This window comes from Callospermophilus lateralis, chromosome 8 (assembly GCF_048772815.1).
Source record: "Callospermophilus lateralis isolate mCalLat2 chromosome 8, mCalLat2.hap1, whole genome shotgun sequence".
Taxonomy (NCBI): Eukaryota; Metazoa; Chordata; class Mammalia; order Rodentia; family Sciuridae; genus Callospermophilus; species Callospermophilus lateralis.
In genome coordinates, this window is record NC_135312.1 from 122,418,834 (window position 1) to 122,446,533 (window position 27,700).

General features: G+C 37.4%; 1 protein-coding gene across 4 annotated transcripts in view; it reads right to left on the reverse strand.

Moving 5' to 3' along the window:
* Il15 (interleukin 15) overlaps positions 1-27,700 on the reverse strand; it is a 69,137-nt gene that overhangs the window by 25,824 nt on the left and 15,613 nt on the right. For 2 of the 4 annotated variants that reach the window (XM_076864756.2, XM_076864755.2), the window contains exon 2: positions 21,342-21,463. The exons of 1 other annotated variant lie outside the window; for it this stretch is intronic. The gene's annotated coding sequence lies outside the window, so the exon portion shown is untranslated. Of the gene's footprint in view, positions 1-9,303; positions 9,380-21,341; positions 21,464-27,700 lie in introns of those variants that run through there. One more of the 4 variants, XM_076864757.2, reaches the window with a different exon arrangement.

Sequence of the window (27,700 nt, forward strand, 5' to 3'; positions counted from 1 at the left end):
GGTGGTTTATGGGCACCTGAAGGTGGGAAACTGAATCTCTGAGCTTCTTCTTTTGCTTTCTTATCTGTCCAGTGGCACCAGGAGTAACCAGCCAACATCATTCTATTTCTAGTTTTCTGGAAATATTCCAAAGTATCATGTATGGAGTCTCTGAACTCCTTGCCTCTCATGAGTGGTGAATTAGGAGTATTAAATGCATTCATTTTGCATATTGCTTCTAATAGTTCATGCCATGCATTATCAGCACCTTCTATACCCTCAGAAAGAGATTGTTTAGCAGCTTTAGATCAAACCAACTTAGAGAGCCAACTCCAGACACCACAAAACCAGTTAAGGAACAAAACTCATCCTTACAACTTGGTTTCTCTAGAACCACTCCTGGTACCAGAATCTGTACTAGTCAGGGTTCTCTATCATCTATCTATCTATCTATCTATCTATCTATCTATCTATCATTATCTATATACTATCGATCCATCTATTCATTTATTAGATTTGCTTACAATATCAGAGCCTGGAAAGTCCTACACCATGGCTGTCTGCAGGCTAGAGAGCCACAGAAACCAGTAGCTGCTCAGTCGAAGAAGCTGGACCCTTAGGTCAAGAGGGTATGATGATATAGCCCCAGTCTGAGGCTGAAGGCCTGAAAGCCCCTGGAGAATCGAGGCTGACCATGTTGAAGAACTGAAGAAGACAGAGTCTAATGTACGCAGGCAATGGAAGCAGTGAGAGATGCACCCGCTCAGGAAGAATCAAACCTGCATGCAAAGAAGGGCTTACTCCTCCCACTCTTGCTTTTCTGCCTTCCAGGTCTCAGCCTATCCTAAGGTGCTGGCCACATGTGAATCACCTTGGGAAGCACCCTCACAGATGCCCAGAGGCATGCTTCTCCAAGGCACCTCTCGGTACAATCAAGCTAAAAGTCAAGACTAACCATCAACTCATCAGAGAAGAATAAAGGAATTCTGTTTCACAGTGCCTCGAATAAAAAAATTCAGAGCAAGAATCCAAAGATGTTCTGGGGAAAAGGGACAATCTACATAGTGGAAGACAGGCATTCTCTCAGACTCAGCTTAGAGTAAAGCAGAATCACTAGTAAGTCACTACAGGAGGAATACCGGTGTGTATTGGCTCAACTAAATATCATAGATTTTGGCTGGGGAGAATACAAAGATAGGGTAACGTGGCCACAGAACAGGAGGGGAGAACAAAAGGTTTTAACAAGGAAGAACGGGCATAAAACATGCTTATTGCAATAGAAATATCTCCCAAATTAACAGCAAATATTCATTGAAACACTGCTTAACAGCTATCCCTGGGGTGATAAAAGAAGTGAATGACTGAACCTAATTGGCATTGGTCTTTGGCACTGCAAATACCCAAAGAAGACACTCCAAGCTTAGAGTACAGCAAGCAAGGGTCAAATGTGCCAGGGAGGGTGTGATGGGAAGGAAGCTGGCGGAGAGCGGGTCTGCAGGGAGACAAAGGACATATCCAAGTACTCGAGGCCAACACAGCTCCACGTTAAAAACAACACTCAGGTTCTGGGCTTTTAACACACACAGGATGGCAATTCATAAAGACAATTTCTGATCAAATGTTATGGAACTTTATAGTGAAGACATAAAGCCATCTCCATGGAGGAAGCTTTACAACAAGACTTTCTATCAAGTGTTTGACAGAAATGAAACCATCTGACAAGTCTCTGATATTAAAAAAAAAAAAAAAAAAAAGGAGAAACAATATTCATTCAGTAGAATGAAGCCCATAAAACACAGGGGATGTCTCACGTCTGGACACGGTATTGGTGGCACTTGCCTCCCTGTCTCTAACGCACACAGGCGCATGTTCCCTCCAGCTATCATAAAACATTGCTATCAAGCCAGAAAATCAACACATTGGCTTCCAAAGCACATGGACTCGGTAGTTTCCCTAACAGAATCCTACAGCTTTATGAAGCCACGTAGTGACAGAATGGCAGTGGGAAAAGAAAATAAAAGCCAAAGAAAAACAGATAAACAGCTGTTTCCCCTTGCACAAAGGCATCATTGCAAATATATTGCAGCATAGGTTCCTCGCAGAGTGAAAATTCTTTTATTTTCCACGTACCGAATGACAACATGAATAGTTTTGTTCTGTTTTGGTTGCTATTTTTCCAAACTTTATTACCAGGAAAATCTTTCCCTGTGTGCATGTTGCCCATATTATCCTCCCTTCCAGGGAGACAAGTTATAGCTCAACCCCATTTCTAATTTTTACTGTTCATTTAATTTTCTTCAACACTTTAAAACATCATGTGGCTGCTTTGGCTTGTCAAAACTGAGCCATCAATTTGTGGAAGAACTCATCAAAATGATACCACCAGGGCTTCACACAATATATTTCCCAGGAAAAGGCAAAACCAACTTTGCCAAGACAATGTGTATGCATATTGACCATAAACTGCACCATGTCTGCTTTTTAATATTTTGTTACTTTAACTTAGCAGAAATATTCGTATGTCATTTAAAGTAAGTGCAATTATGAATAAATTGTGACAGTATTCAAACTAAAATGTGTTTCTGATTAAACAGCAACAAAGAAGAAACACATATTTGAGGAGACAAGAGTTTTATGAGAAGAAAAGACTTTAGTCGCCTGAAGAGAGAAAAACAATTCTACATCTTGATCAAGCACACCAAGCCCCATGTACATGCCTATCCGTTTTACTAAAATATTTACACACACTTAACTGTAAAACTTTTACATATGTCTTTATAAAATCCATAAAACAAGTTTCTTAGTAGTCACACAAAATTAATTAAATTTTTCTAGCAACTCAGATGCCATCAAAGTATATCATAGCAGATATAATTTAAAACAACAGAGTTTGGGAATTTTCATTTTTATAAATTTGGACAATGACATTCAAAGATAACTATTCCAATTACTTTGTTATCAAGTAGACTAGGATCGAACTTTGTTTCACAGAAAACCCAGGCGGCTCCTATTTCCTGGACCAGGATATAGTCTATGAAATCTGTCTGGGAATACAGCAAATCCCTATCATTGTCACAATGGGGATGAACTTAAAGAGATTTGAAAGCTGTCAGCAAAGAAATCAATGATTCTCTCAAAAAGTATTATACCCAACGGCTACGAAATCTGTGCCATATATTTGTTTATGTTATTTAGATCAACAAAATACACACCTTTCTTTATCCCTTTGTGTATCAGATCTTTTTTTTTCCCATAAAATTTCATAAGGTCTCTAGTTAAATGGTAGCTCTGGATGATCAAAGATGTGATTTTTCTTGATTAACTTTGTATCCTCTGCTGTTCCCTTAAGCACCTTGCTATGGGAATTATGGTCACTTGACTCAATTACTTCTGAAAAGGATTTAAAGTAGAAAAACCATAATTGCGCTCCAATTTCCAAAAGAAATCTGAGCATGACTTTTAATTAACCAAGTTTTAAAAGTGTGTTCACAAGACAGAGAGGAGATAAACTACAAAGCAGCAATCAAAGCTTGTAATAAAATAGGGCAGACCAACAAACACAGCGCTAATCACAGAAATATGTAGAGCATAACAAAACCCAATTTATGCGATTCTTGACCATCTGGATCTCCTATTTTATGGGACCAGCTTGTGTAAAACTTGTCCTGGAATCCTCTGAGGTAGTACTTTTTATAGCAGTATGTGGGACCAACTCTGTTTGGCTGTAGAGCAATCTGGCTGGTTTCCATAATGCCCAGAGATAAAATCAGTCCCTCTGATGAGTGTGGTATAGGGACAAAGTTCTGGGGTTTGGCCCAAAGCAGGCTTGTCTTCTAGCTCTGCTAATTACTTATGGTAAGCAGAACTCTGCTTCTCCCCAAAGCATCTCCTCCCCTAGGTGTGCAAGTGGTGAGCTCTCACACCTGTGATTCTGTTACAGAGTGCAATTGGCCTTAAGTAGGGAGGTTGTTGAAGAAAGGGAAACCTAATCTAATCTCATGCGTTCCTAAAAGTACAGTACTTCCTCTGGGTGGTGGGAGAAGGAGAAGACAGACTCAAATCATAAGAAAAATAAGACTTGCCATTGATGCTTTGGAGATCCAGGGAACCATGTGAAACACAACATGGACAGCTTCTAGGAGTGATGAGAATTTCTTGTTGCTAAATACTCAGCAAGGAAACAGACTTCACCCTACAGCTACCAGGAACTGACTTTTCCAACAACTTGAATGAGCCTGGAAGTGAATTCTATTTATTCTCCACCTAAGTGTTCAGCTGACACCTTGATTTCCATCTTGTGAGACCCTAAACAGAATATCTAGTTAAACCTGCCTGGACTTCTGAAGTACAAAAGTGTAATAAAATTAATGGTGTTAATTTCAAGCCTCTAAGTTGATGATAATTTCTTACACAGCAATAGAAAATAATGTAGGGCAATTTATTAAACTTGCAGAACTACTCAAAGACAGAAATAATAATACAAATAATAAATGATGGTAACAAGGAGTAATGAGATTAGGTATGTAATGTGCCTGGCACAGCTTTTAGCATATGGTAAGAATCTAACCCATTGTCTGATTGTCCTATATGTAGAACACCTGTACAAGCCTATAAAATTTTATAGGACACCTATAAAATTGCTGAAGCTTCTATAGACATTGTATATATAGGACACTCAGATATAATGGACTAAGATGGGATTACTGTACCTTTAAATATCTGATTTTAAGACATTTCACCAGAGTTTCTGACATACTGTAAAAGTCAGTCTCTGGAGCAAGTGACACTAGTGCCGAGCAAACTTTTAGGACAAGAAGACACTCATTGATAAGGGAGGGTTCCCAGCTCAGCAGGCAGCGTGTCTAAAAGGCCTGAAAGACTATGATTGACAGACATAATTGGCTATCAACTGGCTTATTTCTTCATTATCACGGCTCTTTTACATTTAAAGTCTAGAGTTCAATCTCACTACAGTGATTTGTTTTTTCAATATAGAATTCTTGCTATTTCCAAAATGTTTGAAATTCCCTGTTTTAAGCAAAATGGACACATTTATGTTTTCTGTCTTATACACACTCAAGAGATTGTGGCCTATAAATTATAAAGTCATTGAAACTATAAAACAGCAACGATAGATCAATGAAACTGAAAATATTCTGTTGTGAGGTTCTTAAAAAGTAAGATTATGTCAGAGGCGCAGTAGTGAGGTGAACACCTGTAATCCTAGTAGTTTGGGAGGTTGACACAGAAGGATGGATCTCAAGTTCAAAGTCAGCCAGCCCTGTGCCACTTAGCGACTTAGCCAGACCTTATCTCAAACAAACAAACAAACAAACAAACAAACAAAAAAAACCAAACTAGGCTGTGGATGTGGCTCTGTGGTTAAGCGCCCCTAGGTTCAATCCTGGGTACAACAACAACAACAACAAAAATAAATAAGAGGGTTGGGATTGTGGTTCAGAGGCAGAGCGCTTGCTTCCTACGCATGAGGCACTGGGTTTAATCCTCAGCACCACATAAAAATAAATAAGTAAAATAAAGGTATTGTGTCCATCTACAACTAAAAAATATTAGAAAAAAATAAATAAGTAGATTAAATAAGATTATCTAATTAGAAATAACATCAAAACTATTCAATTAACAGGAAAAAAAAAAAAAAAAAAACCTAAACCATTCCCCATCCTCAACTCTAGGATCTCTAATCTTTGGTTATGCATGGAGATAAGAGAAAAAACTGAACTAAGATATTTATCTTCTTGTCATGGATGTATAAAAGCGAGAGTTGAGAGAGCAGAATTTACCTCTTATTACTAAACACTGAAGACAGTGTACCTATCAAGTAAGACTTCAGTGCTCTCAAACTACTAGATTTTCTCACAGGCACACACAGAACCTTCCCTCATGACACACCAGTGAGCAGTGGTTGCCAAATCTTTTAATCACAAACCATTAGCATGAACTGTAGGAGGACTTAAAGTTTATCTTGTTTTATGCTATTATTTGCTAGTAGGGATTACAAATTTAAAAAAAAAATGTTGGCATCATGAATAGAAAAATAAATTATTTACATTCTTACCACATGGGAAGTTAATCCTTGCCACATATACAATGTGGGTTAATAAGTGAAATGGCTACAATCCCTCCCATCTCCTGTGTCCTTTGGTACTCTGACTTTGCCCCTTTATCTGCTTCTCCTTCTTTTATATCTCCGAGGCTCTGTCCCTATAACTAGCTCTGACCAGGAGGATATGGTGAAAGGGGTGTGTGACCTCCAAGGCTGGGATCTCAGAGACCTTGCCATTCTGTTTGCTCCATTTTTGAAAGTTTCCCGTGGCATGTGAGAAAATCCAGCTGGACTACTGAATGAAGGACCTAACTGCATGACTCATAACTCAGGCCACCACCAGACCCACGGCCCCAGGCAGGGCAGTGAACAGATTTCCAATGAACCCCCAAATCAGTCAAGCAACAAAATCATGAGAAATAATAAATGTTGTGATTTTCAATTGCTAAATGTTGAATTTTTTAAAATCATTTTTTCTTTTTCACAAAACAACAGATAACCAATTCATTATATATGTTCAATCTAAAGATTCTGAAAATATGAGTTCACAATCTCTCCTCAGAAAAATATCCCTATGATATAAAGTATCTTTTACAGCATTTTTTAGTACTTTCACAATACCTCATTCTGTTGACGGGCATACTTTTTGAGTTAGATATCATTATCCAGAGTTCCAGAGGAGAAAACAAAAGCTGATTGGTTTACCTAGCTAGTGAGTACATCCTTGAACCTGGGAGCCTCGGCACTAAAGTAGGAGCTTCTCTAGTGAAGCCTATACTACTCAACTTTGGTTCTCTAGTATATGCATGATGACTAGATATAGAAGGTTATTTTTAAGTTATTTTTAGTTGTAGATGGACAAAATATCTTCATTTTATTTATTTTATCTATTTTTTATGTGGTGCTGAGGATTGAACCCAATGCCTCATGCATGCAAGGTAAGCATTCAACCACTGAACTACAATCCCAGCCCTAAAAGGTTATTTTTTAAAGAAATTATAATTGAATGGAAGGATGTATGTATGCATGAATGGATGGATAAATGGATGGATGGATAGATGGATGAATGGATGGGTAGACAGACAGATGAATGAATAAATCTACTTCTTCATCTGATATTTTAAATATTTAAAACAACTGTGATATACACACAACCCGCTCCTATACCAAGGCCCTTCATGATTCTTGTTTCAGTTATTTTCACTTGAATTAGTTCTTAGATATGTTATATTCCCATTTATCTTTAAAAAAAATTAAGAAAAATGTGATTTGTCGATGTTTCTCTCCAACACTCAGGTACTTAAGTGCAAAAACTACTTTCAATAACCTGAACTTCTGCATCTATATGAAAGTAACATTTTGCAGCGATCATCAGTTTATTTGGACTAAGGAATCATCTTAAAAGAAACAAAATAATTTCTGGTTATATTGGGGTAAAATACAACATATTTCTGGAAATATGATGGTTAAATTTGCAATCAATAAATTCTATTAGGAAAGCATATTTAATCTCTAGTGATCTGTTTGAGTTAAAAGAATAAATGACTCATTAATTATGGCTAGTTTGAGAGGTTTCTTCAAATCATATCCTTGATTTTTATCAACTTGGGCTGAATTACAGAACCAAAACTTTCTATTTAAATTCTAAACCATATCCTTTGGTCAATTTTAGAAGAACAGAACATTCTTCAATCCCATAAAGTATAAGTATTCTAATTCCTTGATCCAAGTGGAGTTTGCTACAATTCTTATGGGCTATTTTATGATAATCTCATAAATCAGAAATATTACTTTTTCTCTCTGTGATAAGTAAACATTATTTTGCATTAATTTCCATAGGATTATAAAATCAGGAATTTCCTGCAATATTATGTTCAAGTCTAAAAAACATTTTTAAAAATCCTCATTAATTTTACTGAATCTACTTTTATATCTACTTGCTAGAATTCCTGGGCTCACAAGAAGTGAGTCATGATTTATAAAATCTAATTCTGGACAAATATTCTTGTTTTAATAATTATGTAATTTAACAATAATATTTTAATAATGCATATCCATGCTGAATCAAACAAACAAACAAATAACACTCAAATTCAGTTTGTCCTACTGTATGTACCCTCACAACAGATCACTTCTAGAACCCAAAAGTGCATGGGTATTTCTCCCCAACAGCAGGAAACCAATCAAGTCTTCAGTGGATACCTGCTGAACATTTGCTAATTTGATTTCAATCTGCTCTATTTACCTAGAGATAGTGTCAGATCCCACAAGGTGATGGCTCAGTCCTACAAGACTGTCTCATTTCTGACACCTGTCACAATCTGGACCTCCAGAATCTCTGATCGACTAGCTCCAAGTTTGGGTTTCCACGCACCCCTCTTTAGGATCCACCAATTTGCTAGAGCAGTTCATAGAATTCAGGAAACACATTTATCAGTTTTGATATTTTAAATGATGCAAATGAACATCCAGGTGATGAGACACATAAGGCAAAGCCTGGAAGGCTTCTGGGCACACATGCGTGGAGGTGGGTTTCGACCTTCCAGCATGAAGCTGAGTGCCCATTCACCTTCCTGTGAGCCTCCAGATGTTCGGCTCTTGGAATCCCTATCCTTCTGCATGTTTTCATGAAGATGTCATTGCACAGGCATAAATGGAGCACAGACAACTGCGTGGAAATGTGACTGAACCACATAGGCATAGTCTGCTGCCAACAGACCGAGTGGGAAAACCCAGGTAGGCCTGTCCATTCAGTTTCTTCTCATCTCTCTGGGAAGCAGTCCTTCCTTGCAGGTATGGGGCAGAACCCCTTCAAAATAGGGTCTAATGATTTACTATCAGATAAGGTACATCACAAAGTATCTTTATGTCCATTTCCAAGACAAAAAGATAAAAGATAAGTATATTTTTAGTTTCCATGGCCTGCACTGGGGAGGAGAAATTCTAGTTTAAGTGGCTTTTTTTGGGGGGAGAAAAAGAAACTAGTGAAAGAAGGGCAGGAGAAAGTCATAGAGAGACTTTACTTGGAGCCTAAGGCACTGCAGCCTAAGGAACTGCAGCACTGCAACCAGGGAGTGTCTTTAGCCTTCATCCCTGGTACTCTGACAAAAGATGCCGCATTGATCTAGTCACACAGAAAATTACTAGGGCTGGCTGTGTGGGTTACAAGCCAGGCACCATGGAGAAAAACAACACAATAACAAATATACATAAATATATAATACCACTCATGTTCACTCATGATTGTTTAAATTACTCACATACTGAAGATTAATCTTCATCTCTAGATCCCACATCTCAGTCCAGCTTCTGTTCTTTTGAAACAGACCATGGAAGGGGATGCCAAATCAGGTTACAGCTGGTTTTTGTTTTGCATTTTTACATATATATATATAAAGAGATTAAGAAAAAGCATTACAAATAATATGTGACAAAGACCCTATCTGGTCTACAAAGACTGTCTGGCTCTTTATTAAAAAAAAAAAAAAAAAAAAAAATTTTGCTAATTCTGGATTTTGGGATATTTTTCTTTGAATTTCCCATTGCAATCTCAAAGTTGAGAAACCTAAAATTAAAAAGTTTCCTCCAGACAACGCCCTGTTCTTCCAACTCTCCAGTTTACCAAATCCAGCACCAGGCAACCACTATCCCATGTTCAGAAGCAGCCTTGTCCAGATGCCCTCTGGGATTGCCGACAACCCTCTCTGGTTTCCTTTGTCACCACTACTAATTGCAATGGCACAGTCCAGGCCTGCATCACCTCCAGGCTGAATTCTTGTGACTACATCTGTTTCGTGCTTTGATTATCCTGGGTTAGCTCCTGATGAACTAATGTAAATCATCGAGCTACTTTTGTAATTCAATCACTCAAGTGTTTACAATTTTCAAGTGTTCCTGTTGTTTATCATGGTATGTCTAAATTCTATGGCACTTTCAAAGCCCTCCTTAAAGGGACACACATTTTTTAATCTATTTTTTTAATTTAATCTCCAATAGGAAGTCACCTGTTTCCCTTCAGTTACCAACGACCTTACCATATTCTACTCACATTCTACCTCTTCAAATACAGTAAAGAAAAACAAATTTTTACTTTAAATAATAACATTAAAATAATAGTAGGTAGCCAGGTGTGGTGATGTACTCCGGTAATGCCAGGGGCTCAAGAGGCAGAAGCAGGAGGATCACAAATTCAGCCTCAGCAACTTAGTGAAGACCTAAGCAACTCAGGGAGACCTTGTCTCTAAATAAAAAATTAAAAGGTCTGGGAATGTGGCTCGGTGGTAAGTAGCCTTGTGTTCAATTCCCAGTACCAAAATAAATAAATAAAAAATAATCATGCTAGTTAACTAATAGCCAGTGCTATCTTCATTTTCTGTTCTCAGCTATTCATGTGTTATTAACTAATTTTTGTTTTATAACAACTTTGTAAGGAAGGTACTGCTATTGTCATCATTTTAAAGATGACAAATTTAAGGAACAAAGTAATTGCATAACTTACCCCAAGTTATACAGCCAGTATGTGGCAGCCCCAGAACAGGAAACCAGGCATCTTGGCTTGTGTCCTTGTTATCATCACTCACTCTACTCACTGAACTATGTTCCTTTGAGAATTCAAGCAGTACCACCTCCGTTTCGAAAAATTCCTACTGCTTAGGGTTCCCAAGCCTCTGGTCTTGAAAATGAAACTGGACCTAGATCTGGTCTCTGGATTCTGTAGTAGAGAGGGGAAACACCATCTGTCAGCGGAAGCTGAACACAAGGTTACCCTCAGAAGGATGTGATGCAAGCTGGCACTTCAGCCAGGAGGGTGAGAAGGCAAAGGAAAACAGAAGTAGAAGAAGAGGCGTGGACCACTTCTCCTTCCAGAGCAAGAATCCACAGAACGTGGGTCAGAGTACATTCAACGGCGAGCTGAGTACCGATCAAGCCCAGAATTCCTGTTGGACTCCAAATGGGAGGGTAATTCCACCCATGGAGCAGCCAGATGTGACAGGGTACCAGAGGGAAGGCTTCAGTAGGCAGAGAAGGATAGAGTGAATCATCTAAGTCTCTGTGGAAGGAATCCAGAAGTTTATGCCAAAGTTCACAGGAACATGGAAGACGGATGAAGAGAGAATCAGAAACTTGCCCTGGAACAGCAATGGCAAGGAGGCATAAGGGAAGTTCCCCTACCATGTCAGAGACCGCCTACTAGTGTGGCGTGGGTAGGTAGACGAAGGCATGGGGAAGTCACAGCATCTTTCTCTCAAAAGTTCCTCCATTCTAAGGAAAATATCTCCTCCAACAGGTGTGCATATATTTTTGGCATAAGTGGAACTGTTATTTCTATTACATAATCAATCATTTAACACATGCTAACAAAATTAGAAGGTGGTTTAACTACAATTGTAAAATACATACTAATAAAATGAAATTGTATATGCTGCACAATTTTCAGTATCCAAATTATATTTCTAGCAAAGTAAGTGAGATTTATTAACTGTGACAGTGGACAAAACTTAATGTCCCATAAAAATGTTAACAGTATCAGGTTAGGTTTCCACAAAATACTAAAATAACCTATTTTAACAGAAAATTAAAATAAGGGAAATAACTTAAGAGGCTCATTAATGGTAGGTGGTGTTGAGGTTCATGCTGACGGGTCTATCCATACATGACTAAACTTTCCAGTGCTTTGAAACTTTCTAAGTATTATGTTCATTAGTATCCCAAGATAAAAGCACAACCACATATCTATCATTACAAAAGAACTAAAAAAACAAAGTGTTTCAAAAATTAGTATTTGACTCAACTCCACCCTTCCTTCCTCTAATTGAATAAACAGAGCCCTCAAAAACAGAAGACAGACATGTTTCTTAACCTTGCTGATAGAGAAAGCAAACACATTATTATTTTAAAGGTGAGTATCAATTGAGAGTGAATTCCAATCTACTGAGAATTAAACCATAGTACTCAAACATGAGGTGGAGAGTTAAGTGTTCTTTTTAAAATGAGCCACGACTGAGATGCCAGTTGGACCTTCTTCAATGTAAGTTGCCCTGTGGAAAAATCATCCCATCACCTTATTAGATGACAGTAGCTATTGTTTAATGAATTTCTACTCTATTCCAACTGCAGGCAAACCCCATTAAGAGTTATAAGTCCTATGTCATTCATAGGACCCCTGTGAGGCAGATACAAAGATCATCTCCCATTTTGCAAATGAAACTGAGAGAAGGAACAGATGACCCACTGTTGTTATACTATCCTAGTAGGTGGTGGAGCTGAGCTCCAAATCCACTCAGCTTAATCTTTATACATGGCATTTGACAAAATTCAGTACACATTCCTAAAAAAAATAATTACCAATAAAATAAATAGACTGAAAATTCTGAACAACTTCAAACCTACTAGCAAATCACAAGTATCCTTACTGACTTCAGAGTAAAGATAAGATACCCTGGTACCTATTCTTTGCAAATAGGAGAGAAAAAGAAGAGATGACAATTATAACTACTCCAAAGGGAAAAACATTCTATGAGCATGTCAAGGAGAACATAATAACTTTTTTCCAATCACAACAAAGAATCTTCTATAACAGAACCTCTACCTGAGTCCATTTCCCCATATTCTTTGTAATTGCACCATAATTCCACAATTATGCAATAAAGAAAGTTAAGCAAATTCCCCAAGATACCATAAGAAGTAAAATATCAAGTTCTGAGAAGTTTGAAGACAAAATAAATGATGAATTAAAATTAAATAATCAATAAATATCATATACATCATTCCCTATCTCAGCAATATGCAGGGGAAAATCTACACAATGCTCAGGAATGAATATAAAAAGGAATGTTCTGGTACTATATAAAAAAACAATAAAACAAGATTAAAAATACAAAGGGTAATTAAATAATTTGAGAAGCAAACTTGATTCCTGAAAGAAATGGTGTATATTACGAATCTATTTATTTAAAATTATTTCATAAGAAATGTAATTGAAATCTAAATTGACATAAAAGAGTTGACATAGAAAGTGGAATTAAAACTGTGATCCTTAAGGAAAAATCTACTGCTGAATGTAATCTTTAAATAGAAAAAGAATAAGAAGGAGCTAGAAAGAATAGATGTTAAATGTACCAAAAATAAAAAGTTTGGTTTATCAATACAAAGGTATTAATGAGTGACTCGGCGAAATATTATAACTCTGAACTTGAAACAGGTGAGTTATTATTTAACAAGGATCCCAAGAAAAAATAGATTAGCTCTCTAAGAGAAAACTTATATTATTTTTCCATAGTCTATGACAAATAAATTCTGACTTTTTAAAAAAAATATATCCAGGAAAAAAGCAAATAAATTTTTATTTGGTATCTGAATAGTAATATAAAGTAGTGGTTTTTTTTTTTAAACTCAACAAAGGAAAAGCAATAGGTTTGGCAAAATAAAAATAAGTTGATAAGTTAATATATAATGAAGATAAGATAAGTTGATTTTAAAAAGTAAAAAATATGTTAAATATATGGGCTCCTTAATACATTAAAGGATCATAAAATTTAATATGAAGAATGAAAATACCTCTAAACATAAATAACTTTAATAGATAATTGCAAGGTGTGAAACAGCAAATGAACACTTTATAGAATCAAACTTTTATAGTATTAGGAACAGTGTCATCTCTCACTTTACAAATATGTGAAAATAATTACCAATTTGCATTTTGCTATATTTTTTCTTTAAAGGTAGTATATTCACATGACTGAAGGAAACAATATGAGAAGGTATTTATGTAAATTTCAGTTCCTGTTCTGTCGACTCCATCCTCCCTTCCCTGGGTCTCTCTAGGTAACCATTCCTGTTACTTCCTGTGCTTCCTCCAGAAGTACTTTATAAAATGCAAGCAAATCTAGAATGAGACATTTATATTCCTTCACTTCCTAAGCAAAATTAAATAACAGCTAGCATTTCATGTAGAGTTGAATATCTCTCTCTTTTTTTTTTTTGGTACCGGGGATTGACTCCAGAGGCACTTTACCACTGAGCCACATAACCAGACCTGTTTTATATTTCATTTAGACACAAGGTCTCAATTAGTTGCTGAGGCTGGCTTTGAACTCATGATCTTCCTGCCTCCGCCTCCAGAGCTGCTGAGATTACAGATGTGCTCCATGCCTGGCTTAAATATATCTTTATGAGTTGAAATGCAATTTATTTCTTTTTATACAGAACGTCCTTGGTGTTCTTTCCCTATGGCTCTATTGCTATGCACTCCCCACAATCCCACCCAACTATTTCTAAAAGTTTTTGTTACACCAGAAAGAAAACACCTGGTAATGTTTCTCCCCATTTAGTCATTTTGAATTTTTCTCCAGTTAATCATTTTTATTTTGAATTTTTCCAGACTGGTTCTCCAACTCCCAACCAAAGGACTTTTTTTAATGAGTCAGATTCATTTATTGATCAGTCCCTATCCTAGATCCTAAAATTGAGTAATGGTTAAAAGTGTTTGGGTAGATTCTTTGGGAGTTTCTAAATATTAGTCATCAAAACATTTTCCTTCCACCTGTCTGTTTAAAACTCAAAATTTTTTTCTTATATGCTTTGTTGGTAATCTGGTACAGCATCACCAGTACGATTGTACATCTTTATCTCATTTGGCATTTTAGCAAGGATGGCAGCTACACCTCTAGTATTTGCCATAAATTATGATCCTATCTTTGCACTGAGATTGTGTGTGTGTATGTGTGTGTGTGTGTGTGTGTGTGTGGTAGCAAGTGTTTACATGCAGGTGTGTGTAAGCATTTTGTCACGGTCATAAAATCTTTAATTCTTACTTTATTGAGTTGCCCTTATTTGTTTAAACATCAAAATAAACCCACAATGATTGCTGAATTTGCTCAACTGAATATTTAGCAAATATAGAGATTAACTTGTGTTTCCTTCTTAGATCTATTAATATGATTAATTAATTTAACAGTTAACAATCTTTCATCCCTAAAATGAACCCTACTTTGCCATTATATATTACTCCTTCAATGAGCTCCTAAATTATTTCTGCTAATAATTTACTGATGAGATTAAGCTTAAGTATCAAAGGCATGCCACTTCATGAAAATAATTTGAAGTTTGTATTTTTTGAGAAGGCTTTAAATCACTCTGCAATTATTTCTTATTAAAATAACCACTAGATAGAATGCAATTTTGAAGAATGTATGTTGTAATATCTCAGTAAAAACTAATGTTTGGCCTGGCATGGTGGCACATGCCTGTAATCTCAGCAGCTTGGGAGGCTGAGTCTGGAGGACCTCGAATTCAAAGCCAACCTCAGCAAAAGCAAGGTGCTAAGCAACTCAGTGAGACCCTGTCTCTAAATAAAATACAAAATAGAGCTGGTGATGTGGCTCAGTGGTTGATTGCCCCTGAGTTCAATCCCCTGCACCCCTCAAAAAAACAAAACAAAACAAGAAACAACAACAACAAAAACTGATGTCTGGTATGTAAACTAAACAAGATGCATGTTATAACATATGAGGTAATAGAGTATAATAGCAATTATTAAAAGATTAGTAGACATAAAGGAGAAATAAAAAAGCTGATTAATCTAAATAAAGGCACAAAAGGAAAAAGCACCATAAAGGACTGAGGAAATGGTCATATAAACACATCTATATCAGTAATCATACAAATGAAAATGAACTAAACACTCTGTAAAATATTAAGGTTGCCAAGTTGGACTAAAGATAATAACACAATCTATAGCTAGCTATGTGCTGTTTAAGAGGCAGGCCTGTCACATAAAAACAAACGATGAACGTAAATGGCAAATAAACCAAAGTAGCTATATTTATACCAAAGTAGACTTTAAGTCATAGCTTATTAGAAAGGTGCAGGTGGGGGGCATTTCAAAGCCAGGAAGAGGCCAATCTCCCAGGGTGTTATGGTTTGGATCTTATGTGCTCATGGTGCTATGTGGGGTGGTGGACACTTCAAGGGGTGCAGCCTAGTTGCAGGAAGTCAGTCACTGTGGCATGCGCTTCAGGAGAATATTGGGACTCCCTGCCCCTACCTCCCTCTCTCTGTCTTTTCCACTTCCCACCCACCATGAAGGATGCATCTTGCTCCATCTTGGGCTCCACACTCCCATGAGATTGTGCTTTGATGCAGCCCATAGCCATGGGTAACAACCAGGGACTGAACCCTCTGAAACTGTGAGTCAAAATACAACTTTCCTCCTTTGAGTTGTTTATCTCAGATGTTGTGTCATAGTGATGCAAAGCTGACTGACACACAGGGGGATATCACAATCCAAAATCGAATTTCCTGAAATCATAGCTTTACATTTACTAAGTTAAAATTTAATAGAACTAAAGCAATTTCACCATCAGTGTGGGTGTTTTTTAAAAAAATCTTTAAAAAATGCACATAAAACAAACAGTAAAAGAAGAGTTTAATAAGGATAAAGCAGATCTGAAAAAGAATTAATAAACTTGATCTACCTGGTGTTGTATAGTTCTTGACACCCAACATTGACAAAATTCACACTTTTTTCAAGTCCTCTTGGAACATTTGCCAAAATTAAGCATAGGCTGGGCCACAAAGCAGGTTATTAAAAATTAAAAGGACTTAAATTCTGGCTGTGATATCAGTAAACACAAAAGATACCTAAGAAATGTTAAACAGCTGGAAAAATTAAGCAACAGATTTTTAAATAATCTGTGGCCTGAAAGAAATTCCAATGGAAATCAGAAAAACAATAAAAGTATGACATCATCATTAGACACAGAAGCATTTCGGTAAGGAGTGCAATTCCAGGAAAGCGGGAGGAAGTAAATATGGGGAAAATATCAGGATGCTGAAGAAAAGCCCCTACCAGAAAGTGCTGCAGAGCTGGCCATTTCTAAGAGCACAGAACGACACAGACTGCACCATAAGGAATCACTCCCAGGCAGAGGACAGGGGAAGGGTGTCCTGCTGACGTCTCCATTTCCTTGGTCAGAGCCCAGACACACAGGCTGTCATCTTGGGCACATTTCCATGACAGAAAGAAACCCCAGACAAGACATACACACACTGGAGGCAGGTATCTGACTGCCTGTCAGGATGCACACTGTGAAGTTCATTGGCACTTACAAAAGGGGTGTCATAAGTATCAATTCTGAGCTCCTCCAGAGTCATCACTGGAAGCTGCCACCATGGGCCACAGCCCCTTCCCACCAATGCATTTCTCTCCTTTTCAAAAATGTGCTTTGTGAGCTCTCCCACTTACAGATGCAAACACATCTTTCTCTTTTTCTCCCAGCAATGATTTCTGTTCAAGGTTAGTGCTCACAGAGCAGGTCCTTTTCTTTCTTGCAGTATTTATCTGTTGATGAGCACTGATATCAATGGGTTCCTTCCAAATTCCCATTCTTCCCTGGCCTGCACAAATTCTGCTGGCTTCAGTTGTTTTGCCTATAAATGACATATTTTGGATTTTATGGTATTTCACTGTCTCTGGATTTTGCTGTATGGTTAGTTTGTGAGTCTCCCCGTCAATCCAAATTCCCTGGTTTTCTGTAGGATTCCTGAGATACTTACATGATGCATAAACTATTATCCTATTCCTCATGGAACCAAAAAAGGATCATTAAATGTTAGGATGGATGAGGAAACAGGCCACCAAGACTCACAGAGAGATGACAAAAGTGTAAATTTGCACAGGCTTTCTGGAATACATGTTGAGCATCTTTAACTTATTTCTAAATTTGGACATCGTAATTCCCTTCTTTCAAGGTTAATTTTGGTCCACAGCTTGACTGAATGGAGGAGATGGTAGGAATAGGTAAAGCACACTTCTGGGTGTGACTATTAGGGTGTTTCTGGAGAAGACTGGCATGTGGATCAGTGAACTGCGTGGGAAAGACCCCCCCTGAATGCAGGAAAGCACCATCCAATAGACTGGAGGTCCAGGCAGAGCAAAGGGCAGAAGTGGCCACTAGAAAATGCTTGGCTTTCCCTTCCCAAGCAGGTGGAGTCTTCTGCTGCTGCCACTGAGGGACATGGAACTCCACATCCTTCTGCCTTTGAATGCACACTTGCACCAGGGGCTCTCTAGGTAGTTTCAGGTCTTTGCACTAGCACTGGGGCTGCATCTTTGGCCTCTTCCTTTGTTCTGAGGCTTCTGATTCCTTAGACTGAGCAGCTCCCACTTTCTTTGACTCTCCAGACTGAAGACCACAGTTGAGGGACATTTTGGATCCCCTTGTCATATGAGACACTCTAATAAATTCCCTTTTATAATTATGAATTCTATTGGTTTTGTTTCTCTGGAGAACTCTAATACACCCCGCTAAGAAACTTTCCTGATAAAATTGTCAGAATTATGGACAAAGATCTATCCAAGTATACATTAGACAGTGTTGCTTTTAATAATTAAAATTAGGGAAATTAATGATGGTTTCTGATACATTTTAACTTGGATTATTATATAGGCATTGAAATAATATTTACTTATGTAATGCCAAGGAGAAATGTTACAATGTTCTGTTAAACAAGCAAAGACACAATCTTTGTATCTTCTTTTTTATATTGTTGAAAAATAACACTGGAAAGAATAATGTAATCAGTTATTCCTTAGTAATTACATAAGTGGTGAAATTTTTCCACTGTATACATTTCTGTGGTTTTTTACTTTACTATAATGAGCATGTATTACTTTGATAATCAAAAAAGTAGTAAGAAATACTGTTAAGTTTTAAACAAATTGAGTTAAAGACATGTTTGATGGCTTCCCAACCCTGTAGGCTATAGTTGTAGGTAAAATAAATAAAGACGGCTTTGGTGAAAGCATGTAGATATGAGATCCTTATGAACTTACCATATATTCCAAATTCTTATTTATAAGTACATTTGTTCTCAGAATTAACTCACCATATACCCAAATTCTGATGCATAAGTACATTTATTCTCAGAATGTAAAAAAAAAAGTAAAGATCATGATAAACACTGCAGGTGAAATTCAGTTATACAAATGTCACTTCAGCCAAGGTTTCTTTATTATGAAGCCTACTATGCTAAATTGATTTTCCAAAATAAGAACTGCTTTGGAGAGGAAATCCTGTACCAATTGTGCTTTACTGGGTCCTAGTTACAGTAATATCAAGGATCACTAAGGAATAAATGGCATTTGGCACTTGATTGCCTGCTTTGTAGTATGCAAATTGAGATATTTGAAGTCTCTCTACCTACCCTAAATTTTCAATCCTCACTCATTTTAGACAGGAATACTAATCACTAGTCACCACAAGTGACCAATCAAAAGGCCTCTGTCTGTTACGATACCAACAAAGGAAGCTGAAGGAAAAACTGAGGAATCAGAATTCATCAAAAAGAAAGAAAAAAAAAAAAACAGAAAGCATATGAGACTTTTTTCTTACAACTTCAAACACTTTTTTATTACTGAGATAATAAGGGAGGAGATTCCTCTTGGAATTTCTTGCATTTTCAACCATGATCTCATTTTTTAAAAAACTCTCCTGTCCCCAAATTCATCAAAATGGAATTTTTTAAATTAATGACTAGTTGCTTTCATCAATATCTCTAGTGACAAGATAATTCAAAGCTACATTGCTAGTGCTTAAAAAGTCCCAAGTTTTACACCCCAATGATCAAAATGTCCTGTACTTTCTTAGAACCCTCAGTGCAGAAACCCTAATAAGTGTATATCCAAAAGACCACCAGTAAATTGGTCCTTGAGTTCAGGGAAATTCTTACCAAAATTCCTACTAAACAGTAGTTTCAAGGAAGCCTAATGAAGTTAAGGGGAAATTGTTAGTTTATAGGTAATTACTGCCAAAGAATATGTTTTTCACACTTTTTGTTTCACTTTTTATGTTCTTATTTTCTGGCACCAAAAAATGACTAAGCAAAAGAGAAACTACCTTTTTCTTATTAGCATTTATGTAAAGAGTTTCAGTTTATGTAAACCCCCTTTCCTTCTGCATTATGTACACAATACAAAATTTTATTTTGAGGAATTACACAGAAATTATAACAAAATGTAAGAGGAACAGGGAGGAAGGAAGGGAAAGGGATACTACTGGGATCTGAATGAGAGCAAAGTATGTTCCATGCTTTTATAATTATGTCACAATGAAGGCCTAATATCATGTATAACTAAGAGGAACCAATAAAAAAAATTTAAAAAGAGAAATGTATGGGTTTACCAATAAGAATCCAGGTGCTTGAATTTTCATTTCTGTGGCTTTATTTTATTTAGTTCTTGAGACTGAACTTGATCTTATATTATCTTTATATATTTTTCAAAAATTTCAATTAGTCATTAAACAATCTCATCAATATCAGATAGTCTCTAATTTCCTTAAAGTAGTAAACTAAGAAGTTGGAAAATGAAATTACATTATTATGTAATTTGAAGCACCCATTTCTTCAAAAGCAAAGTAGTAAAGTAGCAGAATGTAAGCTGCACAATCTCATCATCTTATGTTCCCAGGATTGGCAAAGTGCAATCTATAGCTCAAATCTCATCCTGTTATGGTTCAAATATGAGGTATCCCCAAAAAATCTCATGTGTGAGATGATGAAAAAAATTCAGAGGTAAAATGATTAGGTTATGAGTGAATTAATCCACTAATATGGATTAACTGGGTGGTAACTGTGGGCAGGTAGGTTGTAGCTAGAGGAAGTAGATCACTGAGAGCATGCCTTTGGGGATTATTTCTTTGTCCTTGGTCAGTGGAGCTCTTTCTGCTTCCTGGCTGCTATGTCCTGAGCTGCTTAACTCTGCCACACACTTCCACCATGATGTTCTGCCTCACCTTAGAGCCAGAGCTAAGGAATCAGCCAACCATAGACTGAACCCTTGAATATGAGCTCAAATGAACTTTTCTTCTCTAAATTGTTTTTTTATCATTTTTTTTTAGTTGAGAAGCTTACTAAGATGCACCCACTACCTGTGCTTTTAAATAAAGTTCTGTTGGGACTGAACAGACATTTCCATGTCTATGGCTGCTTTCCATCGATAGAGCAGAGTGGACTAGTTGTGACTGACCATTAGATTAGAAAGCTTAGAACATTCCCTATCTGAGTAATTGCAAGAAAAAAAAAATGTCTACTTTTCTTATGTGCAATATTCTCCATCCACAGGAAATGCTTTAAACAATCTATAAAAAAAAAATGGCATTTTCTTTTTTATCCAAGGTGCTCAGTTTACAAAAATTCTGATTTATGTATGACATTACCAGGTTTGCCCCCACTCTACTTTTTATTAAGTACATAAAAGTGTTTATATTGCATAATATGGTTTTTAAACTTTGCTTACATGACCTCCTGTAGCCTGGCTGTCTGCTGGCATGGACTTCTGTACTCCGTGGAACATCACTAACATGGAACAGAATGAGACATTGCTTCACAGAGCCAGATGGCCACACGTCGGGATGGATTCTGTAAAAGTCAAAGGTGGGAATTAAAAGATCAAAAATTAGGTATTGAATCCTCTTCTCTTCAGGTTAATGGTTTACTATGTTCCTGATTATGCTATAAAAGACATGAAGTCTTGCATGGAGAAGACTTTAAAAGTTAAGCCTGAATTTTCTGGGTGAATCTTTCCTGAAGTCTTGAGAGTTAATTTAACTCAAGTTAATGTTGATTAGAAAGTATAATGCTTCCCAGAGTTTTCTAGCAAAATGTTCTTCATTCTACCACAAAATGGCATAAAGAAAATGTCAAAGATATGTGGGCTTCCTGTTATGTTACTGTCTAAGGAAGATATTGAATATAGTTTTGAACACCTATTCTAACAATGAAATATAAATCTCCATTCATATATTTAATATTAAAACACTATTATGTATGATATCATTTTTCAAAGAACATTTGATTTAAGGGGTTTAAATATGCTAACGGATTGTACTATTAGAAAACCTTAAAATAGTACGCCTCCTATTTTTACAAATGGTATTTCAACTTATTCCACTTTAAAAAAGCAAAGCAGTATAACTTCTATTTTATAAAGTAAATTAAGAAACAACCAAATTTCAGTATGGCTGATGGTATAAAGAATATTTACAATAAGAGTAATAATTAATTTTAAATAATCTTAGTTCTGATCACTACTGAGGTAGCAAACATTTAATATAATTGCAAATCCAAATTTAGCCCTTCTTTATGCCTACCTGAAAGCCAGAATTCTTCCAAACTATTCATTTAAAGAAACATTTATGCAAAACTTCCTAAATCTAAGGATCTTTGCTTAGTGCTCTAATAATGGGTTTTAATCCTTAAAAAGCTCACCAACTAATGGAGAAAAACCATAAAACAACAGAAAAAAATGCTCTGAATGTTTCGAAAGGGGAATGAAGAAAGTCTCATGCAAAGTCAATGTGTGAGGCCATCGATCCCGTGGGGATGAGGAAGATGAGGGACTCGGAAAGATTTCAGTGAACATGAGACATTGGAGGTGGCCTGAGTGAGCAGTTTTAGTAGCAAAGGAATGCTGCCTGCACTGGCTCAGAATTCCCGGAGGAGGAACAGGATTTCAGCGAGCTTTGGCATGAGATTTTATTCTTGTCCTAGAATTGGTGGCTAGAACTCAATGTTAAGGACAAATAAACATCAAGTTATACAAAGTTATAAAGAGAGTTCTGGGTCCAGACATCTGCTCCAAGGCTAGTTCAGAGGTGGGAAAACATCTCCTACTTACTACTAACCCCCACCATCAACCCACCCCGAGACTTTATCTCTGATCCACGTAGAGAAAACTCTAATATCAGGAAAGTGTAGCCGAGGTAAGGACTGGAGTCACCATGCAAGGACATGATGGGAATGGGTGGTTTATACAAGCAACAGGAATTTGTTTCTCAGTCTATGACAGTTTTTTTCTTTATAGGTTTATAAAAAAAGAAAAAAAACGGTCATAGACTGAAATGTGACTACATGCCTCCACCAAAATCCATATGCTGAAGTGATAACCCCAACGTGATAGTATTTGTGATGGAATCTTGTGGAAATAATGAGGCTGAGATGAGGTCAGAAAAGTGGGCCCTTAGGGATTAGTGCTCTTATGAGAAGAGACACCAAAGAGCTAGTTTGCTACTGCTTCTCTTTCCCTCCTCCCTTCTCCTCCTCCTCTTCCACCTACCCTCCCTCTTCCTTCTCCTCTTCCTTTCTCCCTCTTCCCCTCCTCCTCCTCCTTCTCTTCTCTCTCTTTCTCTGTCTCTGATGTGAAGACATAGAAAGAAGGCAGCCATCTGAAAGCCGGAAAGAGAGCCCTCACCAGAAACCAAATCAGCTGGCATCTTATGGCTGGACTTCCCAGTATCCAGAGCTAAGAAACAAATTCCGGTTGCTTGTATAAACCACCCATTCTGTAGTAATTTGTTACGGGAGCCCCAGCTAATACAAACTGGCATTTCATCTCCTAGTTGGACATCACATCAGCTCAGGACGAGACCAATAGGAAGACCCAACTCTCTCAAAGGGATACTTTTCTACTTTTCTGTTCATTTCAAACAGCCAAAGCAGCTTGAGGGTGGTAGGAATTGGGCATCATTGTGTCTGGTTGATCAACTGATATCCATCATGCCCCTCCCCTATACCCAGGTACTGTAGCCAGATGGCCAGTCTAGCCAGGGTGACAGCAACAGCCAGGATGACATCAGGCTGGACGGGGACCACTGCTGTCATCCTGGCAGTCCCATGTTCCGCTGAGTAGCCATCACTCTTGCTGCCACTCCTGCAGCTCCACTGGGAGCCTCGGCTGGTGCTACAGGGCCAACACTTCTGCAGTTGCCACAGACATCACTGATTCCATCACTACTCCTACAGCTGTCATAAAGGTCGCTGATTAGACTGCCACTGCTTCAGTAGTCCAGTTGGGCTGTCTCCATGAGCCTGTTCCAAAAGCCCTGTTCTAGCCACCACTGCTTTTGTGATTGCCATTACAACTGCCCATGGCTATCGCAATCGCTGTCAAATACCTTCACTTTTGCCAGGAATGATCTAGATGCCTCTGCCCTGTACTTCTCTGGACGCCTCTACCCACACTGTAGTCAAATGCATTATCTCCACTCCAATCTGAAGAGCACCCATGCAAGGGACAGCAGTGCAGAAAGTCTGCAATTAGCAGACATACGATAACACAGCTAGCCTTGTTGCCAACCAGCTGAGATTGCATTTGCTCAATTCATTCAAAAAGATGAAGTGCAGCTACCTTAGTGTTAGTATCTCTGAGCTTTAAGTGCTGCAGCTCTCCATCTCATGTTAGCGGCTCTCTCACTTGCCTTCAGAAGTCAGAGGCTCTCGGCAATTCTTTGGAACTACTCAGCAGATCTCCGCTGCTCTGTGTTCTTAGCACTAGCAGCCCTTCATGTTGCCAGCTCTTAACGCAACCGTCTCAGCCTGTTCAGTTCAAAATAGAAGTAATGAAGAGGCAAAACAAAACCATCCCAAACAGGGTTTTATTTTTTTTAGGGTTGGGGGGTGGGGTTCATGCTGCAACATAAGGGAGACCAGTGTATGGGATAAATATTTCCCAGACTGATGCAGTGATATTAAAGCACTGTTTATATAGACCAAAGGGGCAGGCACACAGTCATCTCTCTGCTGACTGTGATCTGATTACTCAATTATTACCAATATGAGGTAATATTCCTAGGAAGACCGTGGGCCAGCTACTTCAGTGAATACCTAAAAACTTGTGACTAACAGATTTAAAAAACAAAAACACCCCTCCTACTCAACTTGGTATGGTTTGGATATGGAGTGTCTCCCTGTGTGTTGAAGGCCTTTTCCCCAATGCTGCAATACTCACAGGTGAGGTTTTTGGAAAGTGATTGAGTCATGAGGACCCCGTCCTCATTGTTGGACTGATCCAGTGAGGATGAAATAATTTGATGGTATTATCAAAGGTGGTGGACATTTTAGTATTTCTTCTCCCCATTTCCTTCTGTGTACTCTCTCATTCTCTTTCCTTGTGCACACCTGTGTGTTCCTCTCTCTCTCTCTCTCTCTCTCTCTCTCTCTCTCTCTCTCTCTCTCTCTCTCTCTCTCCTTTCTGTTGCAATGAGCTGAGAACCTTTCCTCTTTCCACCACGATGTTTCTGCCTGGGAGTCAGCACACCATAGACAAAAACTTTGGAAACCATGACTAAAACAAACCTTTCCTCCTCCACGTTTTTTTTTGTGTGTGTGTGTGTGTGTCAAGTGACCAAAGATTACTAATACACATCTCCTAGGCCATATTTTTCTCCTAAGAGACTTCCCAAAGTTAGGTGGCATGCACCTGAAAGCTCTATAAAAATGCACTTTCTCCATAATTGCACAGCAGTCGTATGAAAGCTTAAGGTTGACCCACACACATAGTTGACCTTGATGTGGCCAATCATGTATTTAGGAAGATTTATCTCTGACCTTGAATGTAATCAATACAATGGAACCAGAAAAAGAGAATGTTAGATGTTTCAAAAAATTTTCAGTTCAGCATCCATATTTCAGAGAGCAAGAAACTGGTTTCCAAAGTGACCTAGTGACTTGCTCTAATCAATAAGATCATGTAGTAAATAACAAATAAACATTTACTTAAAAAATATGAAGATGCTATTCAGGGTTGTAGCAAACAAGGAGGCACTCATTTTGCCAGCTGACAGCGCATAGCTGAGTCCCTACCCAGAAATGCTGTCATCAAAGAAGGTATCTAGCACAAGGTCATGACCTTCCCCTGGAAGAGCCTGGCCTTCTTCCCCAGGGTTGGACCACCTCCAATGGGGCTTCCCAGCTCCACAGCCTTCCTCACAGGATCTGCTGAATCCTCTACTGCAACTGTATTACAATGTCCCCCCGGCCTACCTTGTTTCTATCTGCCCCAGTTCCATTAGGAGTTGAGAACACACACTGCATGCAGACTGCACATAAAATGCACATCTCTACCCCGGCATCTGCTCCCTAGAAATCCCAACCTACAAATATAGTGTATTCTGTCTTTGAGAAAATGTAAGATTGGAATGCACCTGTATCAAATCAAAACAGATTATCACAGAACTTCTTTTAATTTGACAATGTGCATGATGAACCACCAACAAATAGCTAAAGTTACACAGTTACTTAATCATAGAATTTTTTTTTATATTCAACATTTTATGAGACTTATGGTCTCTAAAATATGCTCTGGGAAACATGAATGCAGTCCACTCGGCATGACTTTTGAATCTAATCATTGAAGTTACTCATGTCAATATTTCCTATAATAGAAAAATAATGGAAACATTCTAAATTTTCATCAATAAGGCATTACTAAGTGAATTATGATGCATTGGAATATTATACAGTCATATAAAAGAATGAAAAGTTATTTAAATACTAATATGAAAAACTCCAAGGTATATTTTAAGTGAAAATAGCAAGTTTCTTCAACAGTTTATACTTTTGGAAAAGGAAAGAAATAAATACAAAAGTATTATGACAGCACTGGTTGTATCTATAGAAGGGAAGTGGAAAGCACTTTATACATTTTGAAGTTTAGAACATGTGAATTTATATAAATTGATATATTCAAAATACAACATTAAAAATTAACAGAAAAACATGACAAAATATTAGACATTAGAGAGTGAAACAATTTATTAATTGCATATGAAAAGACTCTGAAAGAAATTATATCATTTATGAAGTTACTAAATGGGTGAGTTCCATAAAATTCAAAACCATAATTTATTTCATTTAGAATGCCCAAAGTCTAGCAATGTCTCAACCAAAGGAGGCAGCAAGTAATTTTTGAAAGAAATAAAATCCTGTGCTTCTAATATAGCAACAAATTTAAGACACTCTTTTTTTTTGAAACAGGAAAATTCTAGAAACGGATAAAACATATCTATAAACATATTTTATATTATATGTTTATAATATCTATAAACATATTTTTCTGATATGGTTTCTCTTTTATTGGCTTATATTCGTCAATATTTAAAAAGTATCCAGAGCTGTGTTAACAAGTACAGTAGCTACTAACCCATGTGGCTTTTAAATTTAAAAGTGAACTAACTAAAATAAACTAAAAGTAGAAACTCATTAACTAAAGTAAACTAAAAGTAGAAAATCCTGTCCTCAGTCCAGCCACTTCAAGTTGTAAAAAGCCATATACTCTTAGTGCCCACTATGTGGGACAGAGATGGATAGAATATTTCGTTTTCATTCCTGCAGAAAGTTCTTCTGGAGAGGTGTAGAACAGAACTTTGTCTCAGACAAAGCTGGGTTTGAAATCTGACTTAACTACTTACTACCAGTAACATTTAGGGTAGTTATTGTTTCAGGAGCTCAGTTCTTGTATCTTTAATTGAGAAGCATGGCATTACCCATCTCACAGGATCTTTGTGAAGTTTAACTGAGCTCATTCATGCAAACTTCATAGAACAAATCTTAATACACATGAGCACTCAAAAAATCAACTCTTTATGGGCAATTATCCCCATTGTGAACGTAGCATCACACTACAAACCGGCCTCATCATCCCCCAAGCTTGGGCTATTCCACCCAGGAGAAAAAGTAGCTGTTAACATCTGCATAGTTCAGTGCTATTAAAGCATCAGTTTGTAATGAATAAAGCTCACATTGACTCCTTCCTCAGGAAAGTCTCACTATAAGGAAAACATCAGTAAACTAAATGTGTGTTAGTGATGTGGTTGATTG